The 23,393-nt window shown below is 39.6% G+C and overlaps 1 protein-coding gene and 1 long non-coding RNA gene across 4 annotated transcripts in view; one reads left to right on the top strand and one right to left on the bottom strand.

Annotated features, from left to right (window-relative positions):
- The window catches only part of RAB30 (RAB30, member RAS oncogene family), an 82,245-nt gene extending 72,598 nt beyond the window's left edge, over positions 1-9,647 (bottom strand). The window contains exons 1-2 of one of the 2 annotated variants that reach the window (XM_067038402.1): positions 9,411-9,617; positions 8,682-8,726 (exon numbers count right to left, since the gene is read on the bottom strand). The gene's annotated coding sequence lies outside the window, so the exon portion shown is untranslated. Of the gene's footprint in view, positions 1-8,681; positions 8,727-9,410 lie in introns of both variants that reach the window. The other variant, XM_059067837.2, reaches the window with a different exon arrangement.
- A 164-nt stretch (positions 9,648-9,811) lies between these two features.
- LOC131759157 (uncharacterized) lies at positions 9,812-14,841 on the top strand. Of its 2 annotated transcripts, none has more exons than XR_010841394.1 (4): positions 9,812-9,907; positions 10,849-11,319; positions 12,076-12,195; positions 14,184-14,841. It is a non-coding gene; the product is annotated as an uncharacterized lncRNA (long non-coding RNA). The 2 variants fall into 2 exon arrangements; XR_010841393.1 differs by having other exon boundaries at positions 9,812-10,023; positions 14,184-14,336.
- The last annotated feature ends 8,552 nt before the right edge of the window (positions 14,842-23,393 follow it).

Below are 23,393 nucleotides of genomic sequence, written 5' to 3'. Positions count from 1 at the left end.
ACTGGGGAAATCTGAAAAATATTATTGTTTCAATATAATGATATTGTGGTTACAGGGGAGAATGTGCTTGTTCTTTAGACATACATGCTCCGGTGCTTCAAGGTAAAGTGTTGTGGTGTCTGCAACTCACTTTCAAATGGTTTAGAAAAAAAAAAGTGTGTGTGTGAGTATATGTGTGTGTGTGTGCGCGCATGCGCAGAATGGTAAAGAAAACAAATCTAGATGAAGAGTGTAAGAGTGTTCACTGTAATACTTTTGCAATTTTTCTATATGTTTGAAAATTTTCAAAATAAGTTGGGGAAAAAAAATCAAACCAAACATGTAAACCACCTGACACCCAGTAGGTGCTATGATTGTTCCCATAATGGCTTCAACTAACTCAATATATCTACAAAAAGCTCCTCCCCCGTGCCCACAGGTAAAAGAAACCAAATCAAAGTAAACACCATCAGCCAGCCAGTCCTGCCTTCAGAATGCTTACACTTTTGATCAGATGGCAAGGCAAAAACAGGAAGCAGCTGGAGATGAAGTAAGGTTTCTGTTCCATAAAATCTACCTGGGGCCTACAACTGCAAATTTTTTTAAGTTAGGTAACTTTAAAAAACAAAACGAACCAGTTGCTTAACATCACTAAGAATTGTTTCCTCATTTACATGGAAAAGTGGAGCTAAAATCTACCACCCAGGTTGACAGAATAAAACAGCATACATAATACACCTTTGTAAAGCATATATTATTGAAGACTCTTATTAAAAGATATTAGTCTCCTAGAATCAAAGCAGAGAAGGAAAGCTCCTGGATGGTTCCACCTTTGTTTCCCTATCAGAACACCAGCAGAAGAATTTGCATTTAGCTTATGCCCACAAATATTGGATGAAGACGTAATAATAAGACATTATGAGACAGAATGCCTAAAGTCTTTTGGGAAACAGAGGCCACTGGAATTAGAGGAAAGATTAATATGAGCTGGCCCAACCAGAGACAGCAACACCTTAAAAGCACATATTTATGTGCACATAAATTTGCCAAAACCCTATTACACACATTATCTCATCTGAGCCTCACAATAATCCCCATTTTGGAGATGAATAAACTGAGGCTTGAAAAGACAAATTACCCACTTAGCACACAACTCAAATTTGTGTTTGCTCAACCGAGCCACAGAAGAACGAAAATAACTGGCTAAAAGAATGGAAATAATTCACAGCTCAGCGATCCCAGGGTCTCTGTTGGGACAATGAGTCACTGATGGCCACTCCTAAACTCAGACCTTTTCTACAAAAAAAAATGCCAAAAATCTGCCTTGGGATTGCTTCTATGGATATTCAGAAAGATGAAAAATCAGGACTTTTTACCACGTGCTTCAGATATTAAAACAGTGGAGCTTAAATTCCCCTTTCTTGTGTGGTTATGTGACGGAGATGGAGAGGAAGTGAGCAGAAGAGGTTATTTTCACTTCAGGGTTGATGGTGTCCGCATTGTAGTGAAGTTAACCTTAACTTAAAAATAAAGTTTTTCTGCAGAATTTTCTGGGGGAAAACTCTTGGCTGCTTTACTATTTCAGATCACTTTTTAAACATCCTGCTGTGTTGCAGACTGGGAAATATATTTTATTTCTCTCTTCAAGAGGTTTCCATGTTATTTACATATCCACCTTTACTACAGCCATCACAAAAACCAGCAGGGGGACTTCCCTGGTGGCGCAGTGGTTGGGAGTCCGCTTGCCGATGCAGCGGACACAGGTTCGTGCCCCGGTCTGGGAAGATCCCACATGCCGCGGAGCGGCTGGGCCCCTGAGCCATGGCCACTGAGCCTGCGCGCCCGGAGCCTGTGCTTCGCAACGGGAGAGGCCATAACAGTAAGAGGCCTGCGTACAGCAAAAAAAAAAAAAAAAAAACCAAAAAGCAAACCATCAGGAACTCTTAATTCCATTTTTCCCCACTTTCTGTCCACCCATCACAACTTCCTTCCCTTAGTAAGAAAGGGTAGCCCAAGTGGCTAATGGACTTGACAAATGGCAGTGTCAAAGACGGTGATAAGAATTTTTTTTAATACTTATTTTATTTATTTTGGCTGCACCAGTCTTCGTTACAGCATGTGGGATCTAGTTCCCCGACCAGGGATGAGCCTGGGCCCCCTGCATTGGGATCTCGGAGTCCTACCCACTGGACCACCAAGGAAGTCCCTGCGATAAGAATTTAAATCAGGGGGCAATTAAAGGGAAACTGTCCGTGCCCTTTGACCCAGCATTTCTATCCCAGAAATGAATCCTACAGAAATATTCGCACAAGTTCATTACAAAATGATGCATGCTCAAATGCTCACTGCAGCAGTGTCCAACAGCCACTGAAAAGGGCAAGTTAGAGGAACATGCAAATACATGGGGCAAATGCCTGAAATATATTAAGTAAAAGAGCAAGCAGAATACGTATTATAACAATATCATTAGCATATGTGTGGGACAAAATGAGAGCCATATACATCAAAATCGCAACAGTTGACTAAGGGGGGGTGGAATCAAGGGAATTTCCCTTTGTACAGTAGTTCGTTGTATTTTTTTTTTTTTTTTTTTTTTTTTTGGTACGCGGGCCTCTCACTGATGTGGCCCCTCCCGTTGCGGAGCACAGGCTCCGGACGCGCAGGCTCAACGGCCATGGCTCACGGGCCCAGCCACTCCGCGGCATGTGGGACCTTCCCGGACCGGGGCACGAGCCCGCGTCCCCTGCAATGGCAGGCGGACTCTCAACCACTGCGCCACCAGGGAAGCCCCACTGTATATTTCTGTAATGAATTTTGCTTCATCTTATGTTATGTCTAGAATCAAAAAACTAATTTAGGATATATATTTATGTGCTCTTTCATGGCCTTTCCTCTTTGCAGTCAAACGCTCTACTCCTGAGTTATAGCCCCGCTTATCTTTGCTCTTTACTTTGGAAACAGCTAGCATTCTACCTGCATTAATACCTCTAGAAATAAAGAGTGCTGGCTGTAGAAATTTGCACTCTTAGGGAATGACAGAATCATGGTTAGAAAGGACAGAAAAGATCACCTACAATATCTGCCAACAAATGGTATTCCAGCCCATAGGCTAATTAAATATGTGCAGTGATCAAGAAAATCACTAACTTCTGAAGCAAGCCTTGATGTCTTCTAGCTTTGCTGTCACATTCCTAAACATGACATTCAGGAACGGGCAACTGACCTGGACACCAATATCCACAATGTGGCAGGCTAAGCAGACAGAATCATTATCACATCCAAGAAAACTAACATTGTTACACTGTCATTTCCTATGCAGCTCCCATTCAAATTTCCCCAACTGTCCCCACAATGTCCTTTATAGCTGTTTTTTTTTTAAGTCCAGGATCTGATCAAGGGTTGCATGTGGCATTTGGTTGTCACAGCACTTTAGTCTCTTTTAATCTAGATTAGTTCCCCATTCATTTTGTTTTGTTTTGTTTCTCTTTCATGACATTGACATTTTCGAAGATCGCAGGCCAGCTGTTTTGCAGTATGTCCCACAATCTGGACTTGCCTGATTATTTCCTAATGATTAGATTTAGGTTAAACATTTCTGACAAGAATTCTACCTTGGCGATGTTGTGTACTTCTCATTGCATCAAGTTGTCTAGTTACACTGAGTTATCTTTTTCTTCATGTGTCACTGTGGGTACCAAGAAAGCATCAGCCAATAAATAAAATATGTAAAATAATAAATAATGTCAAAAACAGCTTCAATGAGCACCAGCTATTCCAGGCACAGTGCCAGACATTTCAAAATGTATTATCTCATTTAAACCTCACGACAATCATGCAAAGAAAGAGGTTCAAAGAGGTTAAGTCACTTGCCCAAGGACACACATGTAGTGATAGAAAAATGCACACATGCACATGTGAACTCACTCACACATGCGCGCGCACACACACACACACACACACACACACACATACAAACAAACGATCTCTGGGGTTCATGGTCTCCCTGAGGATCTTCCAGGGACAAGTTAAGAAGCCCTACCTTAAACTAACCTTGAGGAGTCCTACCTAGCTTTCAAGGGTTGATTCCTGTGAAGAATAAACTGAAAATAAATTATCTGTGGTCCATACAAAATTCTTCCACACTTGGAAATATTTGGAGATGGGCCACCTTTCCACCATAGCCAAGAAAATAGGGCAATGTTTCCATAAATTATTTTAACATTCTGGTATCTGTCTTGTTTTTTTACTATTCTGCAACAAAATGAAAAAAATAGAGAATTTTTCACAAAACTAAATATATTTTTAATTTTAAAATTATGCTCTTTCTACAACTTTTGATATAAAATGTCCTTTATTTCATGAGATAAAGCGAAGGAGGACATATTTTTTAAATACCTTTTTTTTTTTGCAGTACGCAGGCCTCTCACTGTTGTGGCCTCTCCCGTTGCGGAGCACAGGCTCCGGACGCACAGGCTCAGCGGCCATGGCTCACGGGCCCAGCCGCTCCGCGGCACGCGGGATCTTCCCAGACCGGGGCACGAACCCGTGTCCCCTGCATTGGCAGGTGGACTCTCAACCACTGTGCCACCAGGGAAGCCCTAAATGTCTTTACTATAGAAAAATAACCATTGGCAACAACTCACCCAATTTTATCTTATTTTTTGTATTTTTACTTATCTATAAAATTCAAAAGTCTGAAACCCATTGATCTAGGGAATTCTATACAATCAAAATTATTTTTGAGAAACTAATTGGAATAAATGAAGTTCAGCCCAAAAAGAAACCAGATCTGAAATATTCTGAAATTTCCCTTTAAGTCATCCAAAAAACATTTCAAAAGCTTGGGTGTCCTCATTTTAATGCATTTATTAAAACCATTTTACATTTTATATTTGCATTACTCATTGCCATCTTCTGATATGTTGATATTTCCTTTTGAATGGGCCCTTATGACATAGTTTATTCAATCTACAAACATTCACAGAGTCCCCAATTTGTGCAAGGCACTCTATTAGGTGCCTGGGAACCCAGACTGGTGAGTTTTTTCTTGCCTCCATGTCTCAGGTCAAAGGTCACCAACAACTTTGTGAACACAGCTCCTCCCCCACCAAGGAAGCATGAAAGTCCCACTTGGGGCTGTGCTCTCCTAGCACTGCCTACAAACCTCTTTGTGTGTGATTATATGTTTATGTTCCGCTCCCTCACCTGAACAATTTTTCCAAAGCAAATACTATCTTATTCAATGCTGTATTCCTAGCACAGTGCACGTATACCTGGTGATCAGTATAAATAAGTGGGATAAATATATCTTATGATGAGGAAACTAAAGCTCACCAAAAAAATATGACGTGTCCAAAATCATACAGCTAATAAATAAGTAGTACTCGGTCTTAGAAAGCCTCACCAGAGCTCTCTTCCATTCCACCATGCTGCATCCTACACACAGACAGGGTGAGTGAAAGATCTTAGATTTCTTCCTGGAACCTCAAACTCAATATGACCAAAAGTCCCTCCTCGTTGAAAAAACAAACAAAAATCTGGTCCCCAGCTAATGTTACCTTTCTCTTGCAAGCGGCATCTCCAGTGGCTCAAGGAAAAACTCAAATCATCTCGACTCTCTCTTTTCCCTATACCCACATCCAATCAGTCTACAGTCTTATTACTTATAATCTTCAAACTTAGTGTCTCTCCAATCTCTTCCCTTCTCTCCTAGCCCCTGCCACAACCCTAGATCCAAGCCACCACCATCACACACGTAGACTACAAAAATGACGTGCTACCTCATTTCACGTTCACTTTGGCTAATTCTCTCCAGTCTCTTTCCCACTTAACAGCCACCTGATGGTTTTAACATCATTCTACCTGCATATGTAATTCATCTAGCTAATTAAAGCCATTCACTTAAGATAAAGACCAAATTCACCTATGGCTCAGAAAACTGCCCACTCTCTAGACTCTGTCCCCCTCTCCAGCCTCATTCGTCTTCATTCTGGTCTCTCTCCCTTGCTCTGCCCCCATATACTAACCTTTTAAATCCTCATATTTATCGCTTTCCTTTGTACTTTGAACATGCAGTTGCCCTTTGTCCCCATTCTCAGCACCTCCCATTGCCGTCCTAAATTACTTACACTCACTCTCTAAGTCTCTTGAAATGTCACTTCCTACAGGAAGCCTTCCCTGATTCTCCCAGACAAGGGAAGCACACATTAGGCACTTCTATCCCACCTTGTAGTACATCCCCCTTTGGCAGGAGCATTCATCACACCTGCAATTACTTCTCCAATGATTATCTCCCCTATTAGAACATAAGCTCCATGATGGCAGTGGAAGCGTCTCTTTTCACTGAGGTATCCAGTCCTTAGAATATAGTAGCTGCTCACCATATCTGCTGACAGAAGGACAGGCTGAGGCCATAACATCAGGCCAAGTAAACCAAGGGGAAAGGATTCTTATCCCTTTGCAAAGGATTTAAACTAAGAGAGAGGACTTCCCTGGTGGCGCAGTGGTTGAGAATCCGCCTGCCAATGCAGGGGACACAGGTTCAAGCCCTAGTCTGGGAAGATCCCACACACCGCAGAGCAACTAAGCCTGTGCGCCACAATTACTGAGCCTGCATGCACTCTAGAGCCTGCGTGCCATAACTACTGAAGCCTGTGTGCCTAGAGCCTGTGCTCCAAAACAAGAGAAGCCACTGCAATGAGAACACGTGCACCGCCACAAAGAGTAGCCCCCGCTCACCACAACTACAGAAAGCCCGCGTGCAGCAACGAAGACCCAATGCAGCCAAAAATAAATGTTTAAATAAAATAAGGGAGAAAGAAATGCATAGTGTTTCAAGGTCACAGAGATAGCAGTGATAGGGCCAAAACTAACCTTCCATTCTGCTCATTTCTCCTCCCTAAAACACTAAAAAGCCTAGGTAGGAGAGGGCACAGCTTAGAAGAAGGGATGAAAAGATGGTGAGTGAGAGGTCCAAGATGACAGCTTCTGAATATGCCTGTCACACTAGTTGCCTCCAGATGGGCAGCAGTTAGACTTTTCATGCCTAGAGAAGCACTGTCTTACACAAACATAACCACTACCACATCCTTCTCCTTAATAGGAAGTTTATAAAATAACAAACTTCTTTCATCCACAAAGGAGAAGAAATAACAGGAGGAAAAGCTGTTGCTGCTCCAAGCACCTTAAGAAAACAAAAAACAAAAAACCCCAAATGGCTAGTTTGGCCACCTGGACCTGCTCCTCAGCAATCAACAGGGAAGGGAGGGGGGAAAGACAGCCTCCCCACCACATACTAAAGCAGGGAAAGGGGAAAAAAAGTATTAAATGAGGCAGAAACCATTCGAAGTCTATTTATTCTTTGGGAATTATGAGAACATTTTGTGTAGAGCATTTAAAAACCTTGCTAATGCATGGGCAACTCTTAATACAGGTACCAAGGAAAGGGAAAGTGGCATGAGCTCAACTGCAACAGTTCACTGTCCACGTGCTGCTGAGGCCAAACTATGTCTGTCACAGAAGCCACAAACCAGGCCAAGGGGTCAGGTTCGTTGCTGTTCATCCTGCCAAGCACCAACTGCAAGAAAAAGAAAAGGCAAAGCCTCTTCAATGAGGACTCTGTAGAATAACTATTAGCACAGTCTCATTCACCCTGGAGTTTCTGGGTGAAGTAGAGAAGGGATGAGAGGGTATTCAGAGACTGGAAAGTGACTTAGAGAAAGAGATGTCATCTACTGGTAATAAGAGGGAGATTTTGAAACACAGAGGAAAATGAGAATTGCAAATGGAGAGTCAGGGAAAGAGACTGGAAGAACTTCAAGAGACACAGAGGGGTGGGGAAAGGAAAGTACAGCGGGAGGGATGCTCAGCAAAGCAGACAGTAAGCAACAGAAAAACAGAGAGAGAAGCAAAGTCAGGCAGTCCATCTTTTCCCAAATCCCAAAGCTGTTCATTGCATTCCAATAAATCACTCTACCACAAAGCCCATACAATGGACTGTCCTTTGCATTCAGTAACAAGCAGCATTTAACGAAGCATCGCCCAGCTGCAACTTTGGAGACCCAAGGGTCTGAATTAAAAATGAACAAAATTGGTTCAGCAACAGAAGACAACCAGTAATGACTTTCCCCCAATGCCTGCCTTGGCTATGAAAGGTTTAGCGTTTTGAAGTTAAGCATAAAACACTCTGGCATTTCTCCTTTTGACATTCCAAGAGGGGGTGTGGTTGACCCCAGGTCCATTCATTTCCAAGGTTGTAGATCTCTCAGCTAAGACTGGCCCCATCTGTTCTGGAGTCAGCCAGCTGTTTATTTCAAAATAACATATTTATTGTACTAATCATCCTACTAACTCTTACAAGAAGAGAGCCAATATCATACGGGTCAAAATGCTCTCTGTCTTGTTAAACGTGTCAGTTTGTTTAAAAACCAAAACCAAAAAGCAAAAAAAACTCTATTATCCTCCTCGGTTTCCACCTCCAGGATCACTCTTCCATGCGTACCTTTCAGTAATGGCAAATGAAGGTTAATGGCGCTTCTAACTTTTCCTTTTCCTAATGCTTTAAAATGAACCGGAGTGTCCCTAATGATCCCTTCTCCAAACCGTTATTTGTGACTGGTGACTGTGCCTCAGGAAACGGCAGCTCATTATGGTACCATTGTCAGTGACAAGGAGCCTATTGCAATGTAATTTAAAACACTCACACAAGCACAAATCTGTCGGCTCCACTTCCAAACAATCCTGAAATCCTGCAGTTGGGAGAAGAAAAACACTTAACAAAAATGCTGCATCTAGAAGCCCAAGAGAACCTTCCCCAGACACGTGAAATGTTTCTGACAGGCACGGAGTGCACCATTAAAGGACACTGTCACCTCAAATCAGCAGAAAAGGCGAGACAAACGACGTAGGCACACACACACACATAAAATAAAGCCCCACAAAACTTAACCTACTCAGAAGCACGCTCATCTTAAAAATGAATAGTGTGTTCTCGCCCAAGTGACATGAAATGTTCCAAAGTAGTGCGACCACATTAAATCACTGTCTCCATTTCTCCCCACGCATCACCCCTTCCCACTCAAATCTCAGCACTCGGGCCGTGTGTGACAGGACTGCAGTCCCCCAACCTCTGTCTTCCTCTGATTTTCCAAGAGCACTTCCCAACGTCCTCCCCAGCCCAGCCCCCTCTCCCAGCCTCCAAAAAGGTTGAGGGGAGTTGCGACTAGGGAACTGGCAGGCATCGGTCCTCCGGCGGGGGAAGGTTGCTGGAGTTGTTCTTTGCAGTGACCCAAATTGCACAGAGCTTTTCGCTTAGCAGCGTTTGCAAGCACCTCCCCAGTCCTCCCGCCCCCATCTTCCCAAAAGAAAGCCTTGAGAACTAAGCGGGAGGAATAACTTGGTAAGAACCATTTGAATAAATCACATCAACTCACCTGGTTTGGGATTTTTCTCCCCACCCCAGGCATAAACAGAAAGGATGTGCGAATGAGTCACGCACGAAAGGGAAGGTGTTGCGATGTCCTAAGTCCAAGGGCTGGAGTCAGTCCCTGCCCTGGTGCTGCTGCTACTCTTAGCTCAGCTGGAGCGAGCGGCAATCGCAAGCCTAGCAGCAGCAGGGGGGTGGATAGACCTTAGCACAATGAATGCAGTGGGGTTTTTGCAATGACATCATCCCTCTGTCCAAAAGGCCCCAATAGCCATGCTCAGGTGCTGTGCAATCTGGGAATTGTAGTCTACTCAAGGCCTGGCGGGGACACCGAGGCTATTGCCGGAACTACAATGCCCAAAATGCTCCAAGGTCAGGCGCGCCCAGAGTGGGCAAAGGGAGCGAAGGGGACTCGGCCGCCATGTTAGGAGTGCCAGGACGTTTACGCGGAGCCGGCTGAGGTTTTAGGGAACGCGGGAGCCGAGTGGTGGTGCAGAGGGGACGGTGAGGAGGAGGACAAGCCTGTCGGAGAGCCTGGGTTCCGAACCTGGGCACCGGGAGATGGAGGCGGCATCTGGGGACGGAGTAGGACGCGTCCGGCTGGTGGCATGAGAGACCGAGTAGGCCTTGACCTCACGGTCTTGCAGGGGTTGCGGAGGCCCTCTGCCCTTCTTGCTCCATTTTATAACTAAGGGATTGAGGGAGTCAGTTTACTCCTGGGCTCAGAGCATCATTGAGACCGGCTAACAGGATAGTCGGGGCGGTTGTGATTTTGGGGGGGTGCGGGGACACCGGGTGGCGATTCTGTCGCCTTTGGTCGGAGAAGCTTCCACCTACAGAGTTGGGCTCTCCCTCCCAAATTTATTTTTATCTTCTTGTCATTCATTTTTCAGCCATCCTTACCCTTTCCCAGGGTGTCGTACCCTCATTGGTTTTTCATACAGGAATGATTTGCAAAAGGTTGCAAAGAAATCGATGTTGGAAGGTAGCTAAGGTGGAAAGGGGCGGTGCTTTGGCCTCTAAATAAAGAAAAGACAGGAAGAGTCCTACAGGAGTAACACACACTGTTTAAAACGACATCTTCATACCTGCCAGCGAAAGCAGGGAGATGTTAAAAGGGAATATTGATGATAGACCTATTGGCGGCTGGCGATTGGTTCCGGAGTAACTGGGATTCTTGAATAAACCTAGAGTGTTATGCTAAAAATACTGCGGAGACGGGATCTTCAGTAGCATGGATCACGGACTTATTTTAAAAATACATTTAGTGTTTAATTTGTGGAACTCCATATATACGACCGCTTTAGGAACTAATTTTCTCTTAAACTAGGTAGCTGAAACCGAAGTCATTGGTCTTTAAGTTGTTTTGCCCAGTATTTCAAATGGACTGTGTTTTTTTCCCGATTGTGTTACTAAAACAATACTGTGTGTTTGTTCTTTTTCAGAGTCTGTCTACACTATGAAAAGATGGAAATTTCTTTCTTCCTGAGGGTGTCCGAAAGGCTAAAAATGCCGATATATTTGTGCTGTTTTTCTTCTTTCCTTTTGTGTATTATCCTGAAAAACAAAATTAACTGACACTTTGGGTCATTAGGGGTATGCACTTCACCTGTTAGGAGTTAAAATTATAGCCTTAAATGGATTATCATATCAAGGAAAGACTAGGCAGAGTGATGATAAACGACAAAAGCATGGTCGAAACGTCTCAAATGTATGCAGATGATAACTACAAAAACAGTTTTATAAAGAATGATCTTATATATGTCATGTTTCTGGGAACAAGTCAGATGAGTGGCTTTGTTTCATTTTTAAACAAAGGTAGTATGTATTGGTCTCACTTATCCATGGATACAACAATGGGAAGAGCTTATGAAATTATTTGTTATTCAGAAATACCTTCTTTGCAAGTAATGTTGGTAAGTATAGGAAAAGGTACAAAATGTTTACTATTTTCTTTCTGATCATCAGTATAACTATAGACGTGTTTTAAGCTTAATAGAGATGAAATAGACTGAACAGGTTTACATTTAGGCTTAGTTTCAAACTCTTACAAATTATTTTTAGGGCTTGGTGATTCAGGGGTGGTGGTGTGTCTTATATGAACTTATCTTGTTCATTTTACAGTACTTCTTTATGTAAGTAATAATCTCAATTTGAGTTACTATGGAAGACAAATGGCGGGGGGTGAAGGGGGAGGGACCTAGCAGATTTCACAGAAACACTGTATGTGAGAAATGAGACCTGTATAATGTAGTGATTTCTATAATTTGTCATATGATTGGGTAGTTAGAAATTTTTCCAGCCTTATATCCAATGGACATCTAACCATAAAGAAATGAAACAAATCTAGTTACTATCTCAAAAAAACAACTCCATGACCCTTAATTTTTAGGGGAAAAAAATTATGTATTCTGTGTAGAAATTTCATTAAAAATATTAGTATTAGAGGAATTGATGATGCCAGCTTCTGAAAGAATAACCTCAGTGTCCCAGAGAAAAAACTGGGTTAGAAAGCTGAAAAGTGGAATTAGGAATGCCTTAAGTAGATAAAGAAACCTACCTTCTTTTTTTCTGTCAAAAGAGAATTAGGACATTGATTTGTATTATAATTATAGGTAGTTCATTGAAGAGTATTGAGTTAGTTGCTATTATATCAAGGGTTTTTTCAACAGGGTCAAGTGTCTGGATCACCTGTAGAACTCTAGAAATGTGTAGCTGTTGCCCACCATTCATCCAGCTGAATTATTGTCCACAGTTGTAACCAGCTGTTGTGTATTTTTAAAACACTAGAGGTGAGTGTACAGGGGTGGGGTAGAGCAGCCTTCCACATCCCATAATTGTGGTTTTTTTGTGGTGTGTCACACAAGTAATAACAAAGTTTTGGCAAGGATTTTAGGTTTATTATTAAATATATTCATAAATGAATTTTGAAGATGTGTAGATGACCTAGGGATCAATTTATGCATGGTGTGGAGGAGGGGACATCAATTTTAGCTTTAAGAATACCACAATATCCTGACTTCCTGGATATTTCTTAGAGTGAGGGTTTAGTCTAATACTAAGAAAGTCTGATCATAAGAGACACTTAACCAGTAAGAGCTCAAAGCTATGACAATTATGGTAAAGTTACTCACATATTTAAAAGAAACAAGTATCTAGACAGAGGCAAAAAGATATTAGAATTTTCTGAAAATAATTTTTCTTTAACTCCTTGCCCTAAATCCTAATTTTTTTAAATTATTGATGTTATTGTAGTATTCTTGGTATTTGGGTACATGATATATAAGAGAGTATCTTTTTTTTTAGCTCAGAATTCTTTGACTCATTACTACATTTGTGATCTTTACGTTCAAAATCATGTAACATTCTTTCATTCATATTTGCTAAAGGATAAAGACAAGACAGAGAACAAGCATATGAAAATTTTAAAGCAGCCCCAAGAGTCAAATACTCAATAAGTCTTCCTTCAGAGGAGGGAGGTCCTCTTGGAGATGGTATATGAAGACTGACTTTAGTGTGTTGGACAGTAATATTAGTGGCCTTTCTGGACTCTTGTTGCTTCCGTTAAATCTATCTTGAATGGCTTGCCAATTTTTTACAGAAATTCATAACATTCTAAGCCTCAGTGGTAATAGCAGCCTCATGGGGGTGATGGTGAGGATTAAACAAAGTTATGTAAAACATTTAGCAGAGGACTTTGGAACATGTAAGTTTCTTGTGGATTTTTTTTTTAAGTTTTTAAAAAGTAGTCTCAAAGTACTTAAGACCCAAGGACAGGGATTACCTCAGCTGAACTCTTAACAATTTGTTGATAAGTCAAACTTGTATGACCAAATTCTTAGGAAAATACAGTTCCAGTTTTTCCTTTCATAAAGTGATGATATAGGGCAACAGTTTTTTTCAGCCCATACCATGTAAGGAATGTAAAATTCTTGCTATTGAGATCGTAGTAGTGTCTCGGGTGGCTGAAGTCAAAAAAATTACATTTACAATAAAATTTTGTTTGTGTTCTTGTATAGTTTGAAAAATCCCGACAGTTGATTAGCCCTGTCTTTACTGAGAATCAGTGTAGTTAATTCTGTAAAAGATGATGTCCTAAATTATGAAAAATGTTAGAATTGTTTCATGCCTTCAAAGTTCTAAAATGCTTTTATATTTTAAGCTATGAAATTTGAGAGAACAGCCGTCAGTTATGTTGTCCACCTGTCTGTGTCTCTTCCAAAATAGAATCAATTTTCTTAGCATTCTCAGAAATAAAATGCCAGCAACCCAAAGGTGATGTAAACCCAGCAGTTACAGTAAGAATTATTTTAAGCTGATCACAGAATTGAGACAAACTTAAGGGGGAAATGAAAAACATTTTACCAAAAGTTATCTTTATATTATATATTATAATTATAACTTTATATTGAGTTAAATGTTTTCGACAGCATGTATTTTTAAAGTAGACACAGATGAGCCTGTCATACAGGGTTCAGCAGTTGGAGTTTCTCCAGGGAAGATCTTTAACTCATTCAGCAAACTTTAATGTTTCATATTTTAAGCATTTTACTTTAACAACATACAGAAAACTAAAACATACGTTTTCTAGTCTTGTTTAGTTGACCCACTGTTGTGTTTGTAACAAGTTGGCATAATTTTACCTGCTGGATTTAATATGCCACAAAAGATATATGTAGTAAATATACATATCCCAATGTCAAGATGCAAAATCAAGATGCTCATAGCTAATGATTAACCAGAAAAGTGAGCCCTCTATCTTATGATTTTTATTTCTCAGTTTTTAATAGGTTTGGATAATTAAAGTGGCACTAGAAAAACATTTCTTTGCGAGAATATGAAGATGAACTTAATCCAATATAAATATGTTCATGAATATAGCCACTTAAGGAAAGTGCAGAGATATACAATTGTAAGCAATTAATGTACAGTAAGTTGGTACGTATTCGTAATTCTTAATTTGATATGGACTATTTGATGGTGCTGTATGTTTTTGAACTTGCTGTAAAGATTAGTCCTGAGTGAGTTCTGTCTTAAAACATTTTAGGAAATGTTCATCAGAGTCACCCTCTCTACACCCAAGTCATGATTTGATGAATTTGGCACATAGGTGCTTGTAAATGGAACAGCTTGGGGACTTCTTGAGCTACTCCACCACCATAAGATAAAGTTCAGTAACCATAACCCTTGGCATAACCTAAATGATAATTTTTTTCACCTTTGAGCCAAAATAAAACTCAGCTTTCCTCCTTGCTTACCCTGCACCACCAGACTTTTAGTCATTAATGTAGTATTAAGTGGGATCTTTCATAGTTTCTTGGCAGTTGTCCCCATTGAACTGGACAGCATTTATGCTGTTGGCTCAGTGTTAGCATATGTAGAGCCATTTTCTTGTGAACGTTTCATAATATTTTATATACAAGACAGAAAAATTATAGAAAAGCTTATTTTTTAAACATGCTAAAATAAAGCAGTTGCTTAAGTGGTGATGTACAAAAGTATACAATTGCAAATAACATTAACATAGTAGAGTACTTCATTGCAATTGCTAAGCTGCAACTAAATAACGTCTTACGTAAGTGTGATATAAATGACCTTTACCAGTCCTATGCTATTTCAGTGGAATATTTTCCTGATCATAGGATGGTACAGCATTTACTCTGTCCCCAAAATTGAGAATGTAGTGAAAATTAAGTGCTTTTTTTGTTTGTTTTTTGTATTTCAAGTCGGCACATGTTTATTGAGCATCTACTATGTACGAGAAATATACTTTTCTAATACTGCAGTGGATTAAAACAAACATCTGAAATACAGTTCCTTTCATCAAAAACTCCATCAAAAAACATAAGATACCTCTGAAGTAATCAACAGTTCTATATGTGTTTGTGTAATACCCTTTGGGGATTTAGCAACATTTACTAAACACCTAAGCAGATGTATCAGAGTGATCTGTTAGCAAGCATTCTAAACAGAACGATCTGAAATATTAAAGTAACAGCGCAGAACTGACAAATATTAGTCTATTAACAAAGATTTGATGAATGAATAAAGAAATCCATACGAACTACTAAAAGGAAGGCTTGAAAGGTGCTTCAGAGGAGATGGATTTTCTTCTTGGCTAAATAAAACCTGATAGAAATGCTGGTCCTTTTCTGGGGGTAGGCTTACTAAAAAGCCTATACTTGGAATTTATGACATTTTTCTTTGAGCTTGGGATACTCAAGTTGCAAAGGTTGGAGAGTTCTGACACAAAGCCTGAGGACAGCTAGGTGGATTGGTTGAAATCTGGTCCTTGAGATGAAGGGACAGAAATGTGCTGTTCTGGGCCCAGCATGGGTAACACATCTGTAGGAAGAGAATTGGCCTGGAAGGCAAGAAACCTTGGTTGAAAAGTTGATTTTGATACTAACCTAAAGTCTCAGTTTTTTAAAGGTCATCTGAAATCTAAGTACATGAAGTACTGTTTTTGATGATGAACTTTACATTTATTTATTTTACATTTGGCAAGCACAGTGGAAGAATCTCCATTTCAACTCTGCTTTGTTTATTCTTTGTATATTTAATATCAGGTATTATGCCTCTTGAGTTTCAGTCCCATGACTATTCTGTTTTCAGTATTCATGTTTTTGTCTTTCTAAAATTGTTTGCTTCTTTGTTTCTTACTAGTCCTGAGATAATTTATGAGCAATTATTGTAGCATTTCATCTGGCAGTGTATTTGCCTAAGATGGGTTGCTAGATTTTCTTGTTTTCCGGATAAACTCTGCACTTTCGTCTTTCTCATTCTTGGAATCCGTTTTGCATTTGTTGCAGTTCTGGGTTCTTGTATGGAAATTCTAATATTTTTGGAGTACTGAGAGGAAGCCAGATTTCAGGAGTTTAAGGAGTGAGTGAAAGGAATGGGGAAAGAAGTAGGCACTGCATGTAGATAATTTTTAAGAAGTTTGGCTCCAAAAGAGGTAAGAAATAAGAGTTTTCAGAGGGCATGTGGGATTGAAAGAGGAGTTTATATTTAAATCTTCCTACCTCGGGGTCAAAATCACATTCTGCTTAACGGCAGTCTGATCATTTCCCAAAGGAATCAGGACTTAAAATTCTACCTTGCCCTGAAATCAGGCCAGGAGGAGAGGGGGAAGAGCTCTGAAGTATTTTTGTGATTTTTCTTTTGTACATAATACTCAGTGCTTTTCATTTGATTTGATTATTTTTCCTTCCCAGTTTTCAGGTCTTTTCATTTAACCTAACTTGTACTCCAAGAATAGTGGGTTTTATGACAGTTCCAAAAAAAGCATAGCAATGACCATGAACCTCAGCTTCTTCTGAAAAATGCCTTGTTCTAAAAGGTGGTATCTGCCCTTTATACCTATATCATTAATTCTTCCTAGCCAGACAGACTGGGATGATCTTCACAACCACTTTTAGAAAAAATGGTGCTCAGTTGAACCAGGAGGTTAGACTTGAACAAGACATGTCTGTTTCTTGCCCAGCTAAGATTTTATCAATGTACATTTACCTAAAGGAGGAGAAATCTGAGATAGTCAAATTTCTTTAGATTACTTAAATTAGGAGGGCATAATTGTCACAAGGAGAGAAAAGCAACTAACACCTTAGGGCAACCAGGCCCTCCACAAAAGTGGAAAATACAATTCTGACTGATACGAACTAAATTTTCCATAACCTGTACTCACTGTCATCCCATTACCCAGTAATGTAAATGAGCTGCTGTTTCTCTCTGGGAGTTTACCTGGCAGAATAAATGGAAAGATGTCAGCAAAAGAAGGAAGCAGGTAAGACAGATAAGATTTTGTATAATCAAAAAATATATCAAAGGTGTTGGTTAGGGGCTTCCCTGGTGGCGCAGTGGTTGAGAGTCCGCCTGCTGATGCAGGAGACACGGGTTCGTGCCCAGGTCCGGGAGGATCCCACATGCCGCGGAGCAACTAAGCCCGTGAGCCATGGCCGCTAGGCCTGCGCGTCCGGAGCCTGTGCTCCGCAACGGGAGAGGCCACAACAGTGAGAGGCCCGCATACCGCAAAAAAAAAAAAAAAAAAAGGTGTTGGTTATTACTAGATCTTGGCACAGTAACCCAGGTTTCATTGCTTTTCGTGAGATGTATCAGAAGAAATAACCTGAGGTATTTCCATGAAAAGACAAACATGGCTACCCGTGAATTGCTCTCTGCTATAAGTTACATTTTGGATTGCAGTGCATAGTGCAAGCCTTCATACATCCAGCAAGATGCCCCATTTTAGGCTAAAACTTGACTGTCCGGACTAATAACCTATTTCTAACAAATTTAAGACTATCTCACAGTCTCCCGCCTCTTCAACCATCTGGAGAGAGGAAAACATAAAACAACGTTACTAGAGTGATTGTCATGGGCCCAAAGTTATACCCAGATTCAGAAAGTTATTGGACACCCCTGTTTACTGCTGAGTTAATTATTTAAGGTGTTTAGTTACTTAAATAATTGTTAATTATTAATACCTGCTCAGTGGTCTGATAAAGATAAACTTCATATAGGCTGTTAATTTACATACCTGAACATTCTGCTTTTCAGTAATCTGAGTAGAAACTTATGTGTAACCCATCGTAGCTTGAGAGAACCCTAAATTTCTAGAATATATCTTGATACTGTGTAAAGTTCACTTAAAATGCACTTAACAGTTCAACTGGAAAATAATTCCTCTGATAACACTGGCAAGGACATGCTGTTAAAATATTTTTGTGCCAGTTGAAGTCAAAACAGACCTACATACAATACAGCCTGTCTGTCACATTGTATTTGTTTATATTATACATTATGATGGTTAAATGCACTTAAGATCCATCACCATAGGATCATGAGTTGATTTAGTAGTTGAGAGTATGAGCGTTAGCAATGGAAAGACCTGAGTTTGAATCTCAGTACTTATGTGATTTGGGGTATATTCATCAGTCTGAGACTTTGAATCCTATAAAAATAGTATTTGTCAGCTCCAAAGAATTAAGAAAATAATGTGAAATTTAATAAGCTCTCAAAAGGCAGTATAGTTTAGTGGCTTAGATCATAGTCTCAGAGCCAGTCAGCCTGGGTTGAAGTCACACTTCTGCCAGTTGTGTTGACTTTAAGCAAGTTATTTTTAACTCTGCCTCAGCTTCATCTGTGCGGTGGGAATAGTACCTCCCTCATTGGCTTGCTGTGAGAATTGAATGCATATATATATAAAGCAGTATCACCTGTGAGATCACTTTTGAGGCAAAAAGTTGTTTTTTGCAAATCTCACCAGGTATTAGGATTCACTGAAAGTAAATATATCCTTCAAAATTAAACCATTTTTAATCATGAAGAGTGATTCTGCTTTAGATGTTATAAGTTAATGCCCCATCAGTTTTAACAGTTTACCAAATACCTAGCTTAGTAAATGATGCTATATATTTTATGCATAACATATGTGTGATATTCATACCATAATTTACAATTAACTGAGGGATTCTATCACTGACAATTTAGATATTGGGAAGATAAGGAAAGTATTGTCTAAAATAAAACCATTTTCAGGGTTTGGTCTGCAAATACCTGAAGTGAGTTCAATCTTTATGGTTCACTTTAAGGATGTTAGGTCTGTAAGACATTCCAAAGGCATAGCTTGAAAGAATTGCCTTTGAGTCAGGCCTGGGTTCTTGATTTCTGGTCTAATAAACTAGTAAGTAAGGTATCAGCTTAGGCAAATTAACTTTTGAATCTGTTTCCTTATCTTTAAAAATACAGTAACATTTAACATAGAATACCATATACATACTTTTTTTTTGTTTTTTGGCCACATGCCACATGGCATGTAGGATCTTAGTTCCCTGACCAGGGATCAAACCCACACCGCCTGCAGTGGAAGCACAGTTTTAATCACTACACCACTAAGAAGTCCCTGGGGACGTGTATTTTTAAGGCACTCACCATGTGATTTCCTCTTCACCTAGTTTTACTTGAAAGCACCATGGTAAATTAACTTGCCAAAGTCAGGCCTCAATACATAGGCCCCCTCTCATTTTTGTGTTCCTAACTTTACTTTCCATTGTGCTCAGTATTTCTTATTGCTGCAATTCCAAGACACAGTTGCCAAAACTTTTAAAATGGTTCTTTGTAGGTATGTTCAATGAAGAATGTAATCCAGCCACATCAAATATTGCTTAATTCAGGTGTATAAAGTTTATTTTAGGGAAATGAACAAATTATATGATCCATGTCTTCATCTAAACCATTTGATAAAAAATTTTGAATAAGAAGCAGCCCTATGGTATCCTATCATAGACGTCCAGAGTGTCAGTATTTGGGGATAGGGGGCGCTGTTTGAACCAGTTCTAAATCCATTTCCTTCGTTCTGTACATACGTATTGATTAGTTACTAAGTGAGAGGCTGTGGAGGTACAAAGATTATATAGACCCTTTAGACCATTAGACTCAACCTTTTTACTGTCATGTACCCCTTGGTCAATCTAGTGAAGTCTATGGATCACTTTTCAGAAAAGTGTTTTAAAAGCATAAAATACAGTATATTGGATAATAATGGGAGACAATAATATTGAAATAATTATCAAAAAAATTTTAAACAAATTTTGAACATAGAAATATATATGCTTTATAATTCATTAGCAAACTCAATCAAGTTGTCTGCAACAACTGTAATAGGACAACATCAGAGTTCAGCTGTGACACGTTTACGCCTAACACTACTGTGATCTGTTGCCTGCATTCAAATTTTTTTAGAAGTTATTGAAAATAGAGATGTAATTGTTTCCCATCCAGTTTCATGGACCCCTGAATTCTGACTATGAACCACTGATTAAGAACCCTGGCTAAATTTTTTAATGATAGGAACTTTCTCTTTTTTTTTTTTTTTTTTTTTTTTGCGGTATGCGGGCCTCTCACTGCTGTGGCCTCTCCCGTTGCGGAGCACAGGCTCTGGACGCGCAGGCTCAGCAGCCATGGCTCACGGGCCCAGCCGCTCCGCGGCATGTGGGATCTTCCCGGACCAGGGCACGAACCCGTGTCCCCTGCATTGGCAGGCGGACTCTCAACCACTGCACCACCAGGGAAGCCCAGGAACTTTCTCTTTTTCACTGTTGTACCCAAGACCCAATTAAGATCTTTAGAGACCCAAGCACTTAAAAATTTGTGACGCTCTACCTCATATTCAAAATCAAAATAGTTGCCTGTAAAGTGGACTTAAGGAAGTTCTCAAATTTCTCATGTTGAGGACATAGATACTTTTAGAAAGTACTAAATTATCTCCATTTGTTTTGTGTGGGCAGGCAGGGAAAGAGGCTGTTTTGCTGTTTTCTGAAAGTATCCAAGCTTGTCTATATCTGCTATACTTGGTACGTGGTTAAGAGCCTGATAACAGAATAAATCAATGAACCTTTACCATAAGGGGTTCACAGTTTTAGAGAATATTAAATTCATCAAGGCATAACATGAAAAATGGAATACCATGCTAGGGAGTACATGCTCTGCTCCATAAATGAACAGATTGGAGGTGTTTATAACTAGTATCTCTTATAGATGGAATGAAAGAATAGGGCTAGTATCTTCAAGTGGTCGCACTGAAGTGTAAGCTCTCTGAGGGAAGGATTTTTGTTTGTTTTTTCACTGTATCTGATAAATTCCAAACACCTAGGAAAGTTCCTGGCACGCTCAACTAGTTTATCCTTACCTAATCGGCCTCAAATCTGTGGTACCTCTATTTCTCTAGACACTGCTTGAACATTTCAACATTAACCTACCTGCAACTATGGAAATTAAAAATACCTCTTCCTTAGATATTCAATAAGTGAATCGAGGGATATTGTTTTTCTCAGTAGCAAGCTAGTAAGTACTGCCATAAATACATGTTTAGCTACCATTTTCATTCAACAGTACTTCAGGGTAGAAATCATCTGCATTTTAAAATTAAGGGACAAATCAACTGAGGGTCACCTGTTAACAAATAGGAATTGAAAATAGAACCCAGGTTTGTTTGACATTTTTTAAGTCTACACAAGAACTGCTGCTAGTATCTTTTGCTTTTAGGTGAAACAGAAAAGGAAAAAGTAAATGTCCCAGACCTAAGTAGCTTCCATTTGGCCAAGACTACAAATGTAGTTTTTTCCCTTCATTTCCCAAAGAGGTGCAACAACCATGTGACAACAAGGCCTTTTGATGACAAAACAGAAGTTCCATAACTATTGAAATCACATTTTTTAAAGTCTCATTTGAAAATACATATTTTTTAAACTTTAAATATAGGTAAGCTGTAGTTTATGCTGCAGTCTCTGCTTTATTTTCACAATGTATTAATACTTGATATTCTTTTCATCTTTTCTATTCTGCCCTCCAAGAAAAACATTTCAAGGTTTCTGGGGTTTGTGTTGGTAATTTACAGCTAAAAGGATTTTAAAATGCCCATTCTCCTACCTTTACCCACCAATATAAATGGGTATATTTTCATATAGCTTGTTTAGAAGGCAGGAAAGCAGCTTAGACAAAAACATCATTGTTTATACTAAGGAAATGTTTATGAAAGTGGAGTGATTTTCAAGCCCTTTTGATCCACGTGGGGAGCACTAGACCAATATCTAAATTAATGCATTATACAGATACATATTTCAGTTCTGACTCAGCATTCATGTTGGTCAATCCATAACTTGGAGAAGTTCAATAGAACTTCATTTTATATATGAAGAAATTGGGTACCTGGGAAGTAAAACCTGGCTTGGCCTGTACTTATGTGAAACCATTTATAGGCTTTATCCATGCTGCTTAGTGTGAGCATTCATTCACTTCACTGCAGAAATACTGTTTGATCACAGCATGTTGCCCCAGTCCCTGCTGGAGACATTCCATAATATGCGGTATATGGACCTTATTGCCATTGTAAACTATAAGGAATTCTGAATTCTGAATCACACCTGGTCCCAAGGGTTTACAATAGGGATTGTTGACCTGTAGTTATTTTCTTTCCAAAATAGTCATCTAGGTGATTTGGTACTTAGAAGCATAAATACAGTGACAATATTCTACCTTCTAACCTCTCCCCTTTCAGCGCAAAGCTGCAACATGACTGGGTCATAAACCAGTAAACTGCCTTTGGCCACCAGATGTTATTGTTACCAGTAGGTAATACGCTCTTTTCTTCTTGCCTGGCACATACGCAGTTAGGCATGCAGCAATTGTTTAATGGATAAATAAGTTGTTAAATTATAACACTTTGATGGATTGCTTAATCCTTTGAGTAATAATTGACTTACATCACCTCTTATGACCTGATTTTTTTGTGACATTTTAGCTAGTGAAGTGGACTGTTACAGACAATGAAGGAAGTAGAACATTGTTTATGAAACCCTAGATGGCCTGGACAGGAGACTAAATTGGAATCCTTAATTCCCAGTGCGGAGAGGGCCTTGATATTTAAGAATAAAAATGTTAATAGCTGAGCTTTATATCATGTGTTTAATGTCATGACCATAAAGCCATTACTGTAACACTTAAGTTTATCTTCTAAAGGAAGCCTGTGAAATGTTTCCAGAATGACTTGGTTTTAAGTGATATTAGTTATTGTTTTCCTTTGGGACCTGATTCTTTGTAGATTCCAAGATGATGCAGTTTCGTCAAAGGCTGTTCCATCCTCAGTTTCTTTAAAAATAAAAAAATACTCTGCAATTAGGTAAAACATTTTTAGATAGACTACCTCCATCTGGTCTCTTTTCCTGTCACCCAGGTTTTTCATCAACCACAGCTCTATGAAAGGACATTGAAGGGTCTCCTGTTACACACAATATACTAATGCTCATTATAGAACATTAAAATAAGATGACAGCTTCCATTATCAGCCTACACAAAAATCTTTCCCTACCTTCTGTTCTCTTATTTCCCACTTAGTCTGTGTACTACTAACTATATTGAGGTAACATGACCACCAAGTTTGAAGATTCTTTGAGACCAGGAGCTATACTGTATTTATTTTCACATTTCCTTC

This window comes from Kogia breviceps, chromosome 7, assembly GCF_026419965.1.
Source record: "Kogia breviceps isolate mKogBre1 chromosome 7, mKogBre1 haplotype 1, whole genome shotgun sequence".
Classification (NCBI taxonomy): Eukaryota; Metazoa; Chordata; class Mammalia; order Artiodactyla; family Physeteridae; genus Kogia; species Kogia breviceps.
The sequence above is the reverse complement of the archived record's forward strand: the minus strand, read 5'-3'. Positions and strand labels throughout refer to the sequence as shown.